Source organism: Acyrthosiphon pisum, chromosome X, assembly GCF_005508785.2.
Source record: "Acyrthosiphon pisum isolate AL4f chromosome X, pea_aphid_22Mar2018_4r6ur, whole genome shotgun sequence".
Taxonomy (NCBI): Eukaryota; Metazoa; Arthropoda; class Insecta; order Hemiptera; family Aphididae; genus Acyrthosiphon; species Acyrthosiphon pisum.
This window is the reverse complement of record NC_042493.1, coordinates 59594761-59606710: the sequence shown is the minus strand read 5'-3', so window position 1 is coordinate 59606710 and position 11950 is coordinate 59594761. Positions and strand designations below refer to the sequence as shown.

The window sequence follows — 11950 nt, the reverse complement described above, 5'->3', positions numbered from 1 at the left end:
ATAGAACGTGTAATTTTCGCTTCGATTATATAGTGTTGGCAATCGCTCTATACACACGTGTACTGCATACATTGTAAATACAATAATAGTAAATACCTATTGATGCTGTATTGATGATTTATATAGTAGAACCCATCATTCGACGTGAATCGGTCGGTCGATATATTGGAACATAATATTCGTAACAGGTAATTATTATATTTGTTGTTTATCCCGTATTGTATTAGAAAATATCAGTGCCTTAATCAGGGGGGTTATGCAGGTAGCCAACTATAGATTCAATTAAAATGGATAAAAACTCTTAAGAAAACTCATATACCCTTCCTCGTTCCTTTAAATTATAAGTAGATAATTTGGTGAGTTCCAGACTTGGTGAGTTCGCCTTTCCGAATGACTCCTTTATTCAATTTTTATTTGTGTACATCTCTAGAAAATTACAGTTGTAAATTTATAACTTGTGAGTAATCATTTAAATATCAAAAATAGGTTCTGTTTTATAGTTTTTACCACTAATGGGTAAATATATTAATATTTATTATAGTTAGTATCAATAAATATGGAATAATACCTATTATAGGTAACACCGTTGAGTATTTATTTTACACACACAATGATAATGGTTTCTAAAATAAAACCAATTATATTTTCTGATGTATAGTGACTATAGACCAATTTTTCTTATAAAAAAATTAATACTAAAGCATTGTGATTTTTTGATAAATTATGAGACTATTGTTAAAGGTTTCAATTAATGTTAAATCGAAATGCATTGATGATTGATATTAAACACTTTAGTACCTGCGTAACAATACACCATACAATTTTGAAAATATTTTGACTCTTTTTGAGCTGTTTACGGACATTTTCAGTTTTACATTTTTTTAGTTTTTTTTTCTATAAATATCAATAAAGTTTTATCTGTTGGGCCAAAAAGTGTATAAATTTAATACAAAGCTCCTGATATATTGTTACATATCAGTTGAAAAATATTAAAAAACATAGGCACAATTTTTTTTATAAGCATTTAAAAATCAAATTTGGACAAAATTTATCAAATTTTAATTTGAAAAATTATTTTGTAGTTAAAACTTATAAAATGTTCAATTTTTGTATCTAAGAATTGAAAATTTAAAACAAGATTTCCACGTAAAGTAATTAATACTGTTACCAAAAAAATCTAAAAAAATACATTTACGCAGTTTATTTTTATAGTCATTTTAAGTACAAATTTGGACGAAATTACATATTATAAACCTAGGATAACTATTTTAGTTATTTTGTTGTGATTGTATAATATTATTCGTGGGTACTTGAAACTTCTAAAGTATACTATTATATATCTATGATAGTACCACGGTTTTTTGTTGATGTATAACGCGTTATAAGTACCTAATAAATATTATGATATGATTAATTTGGAATTTATTATAGGTACCTAATATAATATTATGTCTTATACCTAGACTAACATACCGTCTCCGCTCAGAATCGTTTTTCTTATACAATGATATTATATCATTGAATTCAAATTTAATACCATCCATTATACAGTGACCCACTTGTAACCTACTGTACAGCAGAGCGAAATCCACTTACCCACCTTTTTTTTTCTATAAATGTCAATAAAACTTTATTTGTTGAGTAAAAATACTTGAAAATTTAATAAAAGGCTCCTACTATATTGTTACAATGACATTTGAAAAATATTTACAGTTTAGTCACAGTTTTTTTTTATTAGCATTTAAAGTTCAAAAATTGACAAAATATGGGAAAATCACGAAAATTAGCAAATTATTTTGAGTTAATAATTCGTAAAAATTTTTCTTTTTAGAACTAAGATTTTAAAATGTAATACAAGATTCCTTATAGGACAACCTACCTTTATCAAAAAAAAAAATGTCTATAAGAAACTCAAATAAAATTTTTATGAGCGTTTGAAATTCATATTTTTACAACATTTGATATTCACTCGATTTGTTACGTAACGATTTTCTTATTTTATTGTAATTAAAAAACGAATGACTGTAGAAACTTGAAAATTTCACTGAATGTTTATATTAGTATTTTCTATATACAATAAAATTTTGACTATAATTCGACTCTTTTTGAGCTGTTTACGGACATTGTAAGTTATCAATTTTTTTAGTTTTTTTTTCTATAAATATCAATAAAGTTTTATCTATTGAGACAAAAAGTGTAAAAAATTAATACATGGCTCCTGATACATTGTTACAATAGCAGTTGAAAAATATTATAAATACATAGGCACAATTTTTTTTTATAAGCATTTGAAGTTGAAATTTTGACAAAATTTATCAAATTTAAAATTGAATTATTATTTTGTAGTTAAAAATTTATAAAATGTTGAACTTTTATATCTAAGGATTGAAAATTTAAAACAAGATTCCACGTAAATATTTAATTCTGTTACCAAAAATTCTAAGAAATACATAAGCACAGTTTATTTTTATAGTCATTTTAAGTTCAAATTTGGATGAAATTACATATTAAAAAACCAAGAATAACTATTTTAATTATTTTGTTGTTATTGTATAATACTATTCGTGGGTAGGTACTTGAAACTTATAAAGTATACTATTATATATCTATGATAGTATCACGGTTTTTTTATGTATAACGCCTAATAAGTATCTAATAGATAATGTGATATAATTAATTTGGAATTTATGATAGGTATCTATTATAGGTAATTTTTTTTTTATACCATAGATATAAATGTATAATATTATGTCTTATATCTAGACTGACAAACCGTCTCCGCTCAGAATCGTTTATCTTATACAGTGATATTATATCATTGAATTCAAATTTAATACTATCCATTATACAGTGACCACTTGTAACCTACTGTACAGCAGAGCGACATCCACTTGCCCACCTTTTTTTTACTTTAGTTTACTTAACATCTCAATTGAAAATTCGAGGGAAAAAATAATCTTATGTACAGAAATTATATAAGGCTCTAATAATGGAAAACCGCGTACGTGACCTTTCGGAGTTTGCCAACAAAGCGGCTGGATAATGACTGAGATAGGAAAATATAATATGCACTACTGCTGATTATTACAGGGATCTTATATTATAATATACCGGGCGAAGGGTGTTAAGAGATATATACCTCCTCTTCCTCCTCCTATTCCTCCTCACAGCCAACTCCTATTGCTTTATACTCTGACTAGTTTAGGTATTATTAGATTAAACGTAAAATAAGTAGGTAGGTAGATAGTTGAACTGCAGCGTATAATATCATACAAGATTATAAACATATTACCTACCTACCCACCTACTTACCTACATATACATTCACCCCATTCCGTTTCGAATTTCTTTGAATGCACCTCATTAGTTAGATTAAGTTGCTTTAATTAACTAATAAAAACCTATATAAAGTCGTTACAGCTTACCGGTGCAGTTTCATCGGGTTCCGGTCCTGTTTATTGTTCAGAATTAAAATTCTTAATGCTATACGTATATATAAACAATGGCCGTGCAATTGCAAATGGCAGATAAAAAAAAACAAATAATAAGATATTATATACTACAAAAATATGTTTGTATTTCGAGTTTTATATCACAATTTTCATTTTTTTTTTTTTTTTTTTTTTATTAACAATTAACTATTAACATCAATCCCATTTATCACATCACAACACGATAAAGTTAATATAATATTTTATATGAAAAAAATTTCGTTTAATTTGTTTTCGTCGGGGTAATATTATTATAAAAAAAATTACGATTTTCGTTCAATCAATTGACCCGATTTTTAATGCATCGTTTAAATATTTTTTTCTTTCACTTTTTATTTTTTTTTCATCCATCTCTCAGTTTGATTGATGACATGACGTTCAAAGTTGAGATTTTTCAAGTATCAAAAAGTTTACTTAATAGTTTATACATTAATTATTAATTAGTTATTATTGATTTTTCAATATACTATTATATTTTTGTTTTCTTAATAACATAATATTATTATTTTGATTGTCAACTTTAAAAATGGAGATGAAATATAAAATACTGGAAAGAAATAATAATTGTTATTAATTATATTTATATTTATAATTGTACATACTTTAAGCACTAATCTATGTCAATATGATGTATTAATAAGTTAAAATTATTATCACCATAACTTATATTCAGTACCTAACGCCTCTAAAGTTATAAACTATCGTCTAATCGCGAATATTTCTCATATCGTCAACTATTTAAAACATTAATTCTACGATCCATTAGTCCTCTTTCTGCTTATGAAGTCATTATTGACGAGCAAAATTGTTGGTGCACGACAACAACATTTTTACTTCCTATGTCATAAATGTTATTCGTCAGCATTACTCACACGTAGATGACGCAATCCACATCCAATTAGTCAAAAGCTTTTGATCGTGTAGACCGCATCCTTACTATCTTATTTCCAACCAAATCCTGCAGCTTTGTAGGGAACCTATTCTTTCATGGTTTTTTTACTCACTCATAGTTAATCGTTATAAATGGGTAAAATTACATGGTTATAGCTCCAACATTTTAACTCCGCCTTTTGGCGTACCTGCCACAAGGAGCTCATTTCCTCCTTCTATTTTCCTTCATTGTAAATTGAAGTTAATACGATTTGACCACATACTAATCTTCTTATATTTGCCGAAGATACGAAATTATTCGTCCTCAAGTATTCAAAATTCTAATCCTACCTTAATAATTGACTTTTTAGTTGGATCGAGTTCTTAGGTAGGTACACAACTAACTCAATATAAATAAATGCAAATTTTTCCGATCTTAATTCCTGTTATAGCCGCAGTGTTCGGACTTATCTAGATAATTATTTGTTCATCTTTTATCTTATCTAGATAAATAGTTACGAGGTATCTAAACGTTCATCTTAGATCATTTTTTTTACTAATCTAAATAAATTCATCGAGATACATTTTTTATTGATAAAAATCGCGAAATTGTACAAACGCATTTTAAATGTTTATACAGATTCTCAAACCAAGTTTATGATTTATAAATAATGTAGTTATTTTTATTTATATCATTATTATTATTATGCACCTAGTGCCCAACTAAAGTATAACTAAATTTAAAATCCATTTAAAAAAAAAAAATTGTATCTTTTTTATCTAGATAAAAAAATACTTATCTAATCCGAACACTGGTTAGCCGTGATTTAAACTGTCCATAATATACCTATAGTACTTACAGGAAACTATGTCCAGACCTTGGTTCTCTACTTTCGTCGATTTTATGTCCTAGGGTATATTATACGTTTACCTTTAACACATCATAACACTGCAGTGTTCATCCAATTAATTGTTCCAGAAATTAATTGAAATTGCCTCTAAAAACTCTTTTCTACTCCTTAGTTCATCCTTTCTTGGAATATGGGTGCTCTTCCTTATTGCTTCTGAGATAATCATGCTTGAACGAGTAATATATATTTTATATTTACCCGTTGTTTCTTAAACGATATATATATACCTTCACTTCTATTCAACCTTCCATACATATCATCTACCCTTGCTGGCAGAAGAAAAACTGCCGATCTCACATTCCTCACTAAACTTATAAATAGCTTAATTGATTCACCCACATTGTTATCTCAAATTAATTTTAGAGTACCGTCACGTCACAGCAGATCTACTTTCCCATTTTATATTCTGTTTACTTCCTCTAAGTTCTAACTACTAATACAACTCTACTTTATCCATGTTAAGCTTATAGAAAATGATAACCCTACTCTTGTGCATTTATTTATTTACTTTCCATTAGTCATTCATTTTATTGTGTTTCCAATTAATATCTTACTCTTATTTTATCATTTTCTTATTCATGTTTCTGTTATTGTTCTGTATATTATATTTTTTCTTTCAAAATGTTCGTGATTATATTATATTATATTTTTATTTTGGAACTAGGTCCGAAACCTTAATAAATTTGTATGTATAGTCAGGAGTTCTGTATGGTCCTGGTTGTACCTAACAGTTTAGGGCTGATGTTCATAAGTTATCCAATCGGGCCATCGAGGTGAATTGGTTTGGTGCTTAAAAATAAAAATATCTAGTTATAGTTCAAAACTACATTACTCATATTTTGTTTTTATAATAATGAACCTTCAATATTTGTTTTCGGTCTACTGTGTTTTTAGAAGTTAACGGGTGATTATTATACATAATAATAGATCTGGACAAGAAATAATTATTAAATATTACCTACTTAAGTCTATTTGAAAAAAAAAATACTATATATTTGTATATTATGTCTATAATTGGAATTTTACCGGAGTTTATCGTTCAACACTATAAACATATTAAGTCTACATATTTAAAGATCAATGCTGGTATCATAGGCAAATGTTGTCTACACACATACAATTATTATGCAAAATAACCGATTTGCGTTCAGCCGAAGTTTTACGTCGTTAGCTTAAATTTAAGGGTAAAACATATATGTTGACGATTTTATCAACATATATAAAATTAATGGTTATTAACTAAACAAGAACATTATAATATGTTTATTTTAGTCGGTTTTCTACGATATTATTATTTTGAAGCGAGTTTGAGTTGAACATTTTTTAATAGTAAAATTGTCCAGTTTTTCCCGACAACACAAAATTTGCTGATGGTACGTTTCCAAGACGGAGACACAATACCGTAATTGTGGGTGAATAGAAATTGATGGGTGAATAGAAACAAAATTTCGAAATAAGTTTCATTAACCAATAACTACGGTCTAAGTATAACTACTTTTATAAGTTGTTGATGTATTACATTGGTTATGTTATGAAGAATCGAATTCAATTGATACATTTTTACCTCCATAATAATTGTCGATAAAAAAATTGATAAGAGTAAACATTATTTTACCTCCAAAAAATGTGTATCAACTTTGTTATCATGGTTCTCATGAACGAATTGTGATAACTCCAAAATTTTTTTTTTCACTTTTCGGCGTTGTTGTGGAGAATTAATTAACGTAAGTATCAATCCTGTTTAATGAACTGCTGATTTTTTATAATTTTTTTAATCAAAACATTTTGTTTTCCGGGTGAATAGAAACATGCCAAAAGTATATAAGCCAGATTCGCGCGGCAAATATGTTTAAAATGTTGTTTTTCATAAAATAAAGACTATAAGTAAGTTATTTGAACGTTTATTTTTTTAAAAAATTCAAAATTTTGTTTCTATTCAACCTCAATACAGTTGAATAACAAATTCTATGAAAACTAAGCAGCTGTTTTTTTTCACCCTCACCTGCGGGTGAATAGAAACAGCGTACTCAAAAAAAATTATAAAATCAAATTTTTTAGTTGGATAACCGTTGAAAATTCTATAATGTAGTACACGGTGAGACCCAAATTTTGATGTAATTCACAGAATTGTACATATTTTAGATCCAGAGATATAACACCTGAAAGATGTAAACCTGTTTCTATTCACCCACAATTACGGTACATTATGAGCTTATGACGTTATGTGTGTTGTAGGTATAGCTTCCTCTTAATGTAATATATATTTTATAGTAATAATCGGTCCACGCATCAACTGCAGAGTTCATACTCCATAATATCCTTACGTCTTGTTATCGGATTTGGTCGGATTTTGCCAGTTAAACTTTGTTACGGGTCGGGTTGAATCGGGTCGTGTATAATAATATGTCTCGAGCTGGGTCATCGGGTCGGATCACATTTTTATATGACGTTGTTGAGTCCTTCTAAGCACTTCAACATAATATTACCTCTATCATGGGTCAGGTGGTCAGGCGTTGTATTATATAAATGCATAGAAACTGTTAAGTTGAGCTATGTACAATATGGTTCCTTCCACGTCAGACCATTTCAAATTAATTATGTAATAATTGTTCTGATCTGGCCCGGCTGTTAAGGCTCAGACTGCAGACTTCTAAATTATACCTATACTTAAGGTCAGTGGTTCCCAAACTTTTTTTTTCCAGTCGTGTCCTTTTTGGACTAAATCCGGTGCCCAGCTGTGAATACAACCAGAAATATATTAAATAAAAAATAATTTTTATTTGATAATCATTTTTTATAATATTTTATTGAGTAATAAATTATATAGGTAATTAAATTTTAAATTTATTTTGAGTCGCAATCCATATTATAATTTGGAAACCTCTGTGACTTTAAGCTACCATATATTATTATAACCACCGCCTTTAGTTTATTCGAAAAATTATTAAAAAAAACCCTCAAACGTTAACCATTTAAATATAACTATCTAAATAATTAGATCAAAAAGTTTATATTATTATACCTATATAAATTATGACGTATATTCATAGCATACAGTATTATAATGTCCGATACCAAATCGTCACTGCCTCGTGCCATTATGAGAATAATGCCCTTCGGAGAATATTGCAGCCCTCTATCATCTGTTCATCTCCCTCTCACCGTTAAACACAGTTATTAATTATAAACATTAATGTTCGAAACAAATACATACACGCAATTTAATAATGTTTGTGATACAGTGCCACACTCATCCCCCTAGTGATTGTTATATTTATTCATAGACATTATACTATTATTATAGTATAAGGTCTGCATATATTATATATATTTATATATATATACTGTGTATTGAATACACGCAGAGAGGGTGGTAGCCGGTATAAGTACAATGTACATAATATTATAGTAATTGAATTACGCAATTTCGTTACATTGTGTTCAACTACACAGTGTTTATAAATTATTATTATTAGATTATGATTTACCGATATTATACTAGAAAATCACAAAATAATATTATTATGCACTTACTGCACAGCTATTGATTCGAATTTTATAAAGTTCAAAGTTAACGCATGAATGTACCTAGAGTTTTTCTGCTAGTAGATATACAGCAGGGCTCTAAATTATGCCCCCCTCCCACGCTCACAATTTGCTTAGTATATCTATATACCTCTTTCCTTTTATGGATATAATGTAGGCATAATATATTATAATATTATACCTTTACCTATTATTATTTTACACAAAATTGACGGTTTCTGATAATAACTGAGCAAGTATTGATGATAAGTAAATATTAGCACCGCCAAAAAATCGGGTGCAAAATTCTAATATTAATAATAAAATTGATGTACCTAATAATAATAATAAAATTACTATGTAACATAAGTCTACGGTTCTAATTTAATTGCCCTAAATACTATCCAAAAATGATCTTAAAAATTCGTTGTAACAAGCAAAACATGTTACAATATATCCTCACAATTTACCCAAAAATTGTCTTAGTAACTCTTGAGCAAATAAAAATACGAACTTAACTAAATAAACTCGATTACCACGTAACATCAACTGAATAACTATTAATTGTTACTGGTTTGAGTCGGGGGATGCAAAAGAGACGGGTTAATCGAAACACTGCTGTACATATAGAAATCATAATTATTGGTGTGATCGACAAATATGGTCAAAACAAAATTCCTTGAACTAATATTTTGAATTACCTACTAATTATTTTTAATCTCAAAATGTATATAAAGTATAAGTACCTTAATAATCGCTAGAAATCAACAAAATTACTTACAAATTATAAAAAAAAACGTCAAAAAAACGCCAAATCTGATAAAATGAAAAATAATAGTTTAAGTTATCAATTCTCTGTTGCATATAAAACGGATTTCATACTTAAAAAGCATTGCTTAGAACTTACAAAAAATAATGAATTTCTAATTTAGCCCTAAACATAACTATCTAGTATCTGGGGTGCCAAATTTTCAAAAACCATATCATACATAACATATTTTTAAGGTAGAATTCAAAAAGTCGCTATACATTTTCTATATCTGTTCTACGTCTTCCACCTACTTAAAGAACTGAATTTTGGAGAATTTGGTGTTTAATTTTAATTATTAGATACCTATTTTCAACTTTTGAACACCGTGGATTTGAAATGGACATCGCATATTCTTTGAATCGTGATGTGGATTGAAAGAGGGAAATCATCATTGCAAGGGGCGGGGTATGCACGCATTGTGACTTTAACCTTTTAGCCTTTTTATTTGTCTCTAACTCCAGCAAAATCCTAGCTACATATAGGTACTTCTACATCCAATTTATTGTGAGGAAATCAGTAAAATACATTTTTTCCTTTGTAAAAATATATATTATAGTTAAATAAAATGATAAAACGATTCTTCTCTATTTGCCATCCTATTACATCAGATCTCTACTCGCGTTTCCGAACGAGCTTGGCCCACAATGTCAAAAAGTATATTTTCAGATTCTTAAAAAAAAAAAATTAACTGTTTTGTACGCATCGTACGCAGTAACGTTAATGTGAAAAGTATATTTTTAATATTACCATGTTTATAGATTCACGTTTGAAACACATCGTGATAGACACTCGGGGTGTACGTTTCAGACATGACATAAAAACTAATTTCCAACGAACCAATAATTAAATTGATGTAGTTTAGCGAAATGGATTCTAAAAACGAATTTAAATTTGTCACATTGATGTGACAAGTTGATGAAAAACTCTACGCATGAGGTCGACTCTCTGACATATTAATTGTATACGTTTTATGTTAAACACAGTAATAATATATTTTATATTGATTATTAAACTTTTTATAAAATTGTATTTTTATGCCATCGATGTTCTTAGAATATGGGAATTTTCGCAATTATAATTTGTTTTTATATATTAGTATGCATAATAATATAACAGTGGTGGATTTTGTAATCATTTTCATATTTGAATTATGCACCCGATTTTGTGGTGATGGTAATTTTTGATTATTATAATAACTAGTTAAGTTTTGACAAAAAAAAAAAAAACGTGACTACGTTCAGAATAAAATAAAAAAAAATCTACCTGCACAATATTCTCATATAAAACGAGATACAGCAGCTACTGAGTGTGGTGCGAATATCATATTTTAGAGACTATCCTTTTTTCCACCCTATTTAGTAATATTCAATATTATGTTCACTACACTTTAGATGTCCAGGGAAAAAATTAAAAACTACTATAATTACCGTGTTCAAATGTCACCAACAGGAGAAAATAATAATATGTAAAACAAGAGAAAAATTATATAACATACCTACCATGCATGTAGAATGCAGTTTTATTTTTAAAAAAAAATCGACATTTTTTTTAAATAGATTATATTTTTATTTACTGATGACATATTTTCTGTTTTTGTCATAATTCAATAGAACTATATTTCGGCTATGGTAGTTTACTTTTTGTATACCTAACAATATTACTACGTATATATTACTGTATCTACTACTGGCTATTCCACGGTGTACGAATATTTACGCGATTAATTTAATTTTGTCCGTCCAAGGCCATCCATCGAATGGACGGGCGGGTTTTGGCCAAATGGGGTATAAAAAAATGTCAAGGCACCAACCGTAATAATTTTATTGATTCTTACTCGTCCGAATTTCTGAGGAGACGAAAATTATACGACAACGACCCTTTTGAGAGAACCGTGAGACGCTTTTCCGGGATTTTAGCCATAGAACAATATTATTATTATTATACTATTTATGATCGGCTCTGATGCAATAATATTTTACCATAAGCTATACTTTATTGTATCGTTCACTATTAATAATAATTATGATACAGGTACCTAGGTAGGTACTACAGCATATAATTATGCATAATAATTAATATTAACAGCTTATTTATTGAAATAATAAAAACAATTATTATTTTTTTTATCGGCCGCACTAACCTACCTATTGAATTACCAATACGCCTACGTACTGCAGAGTATATCGTTATACGACCTACGTGGTATATTATTATAGTTCTAAAAATACGTAGGTACCTACTGCAGCAGGCGACTGACGCGAAGGCATAACAGATAAGTGCCTTTTAATTAAATTGTTTTACTTTCCTGGTTTCGCGTAAAAGCGACGAAATGTTTTGAGTTC

The 11950-nt window shown here is 28.3% G+C and overlaps 1 protein-coding gene and 1 long non-coding RNA gene across 3 annotated transcripts in view; one reads left to right on the top strand and one right to left on the bottom strand.

Moving 5' to 3' along the window:
* LOC100169054 overlaps nt 1–11950 on the bottom strand; it is a 130138-nt gene that overhangs the window by 90564 nt on the left and 27624 nt on the right. The gene's annotated exons all lie outside the window — the stretch shown is intronic.
* On the top strand, nt 5085–10834 carry LOC115033784. Its single transcript, XR_003839090.1, has 2 exons — nt 5085–6996; nt 7077–10834. It is a non-coding gene; the product is annotated as an uncharacterized LOC115033784 (long non-coding RNA).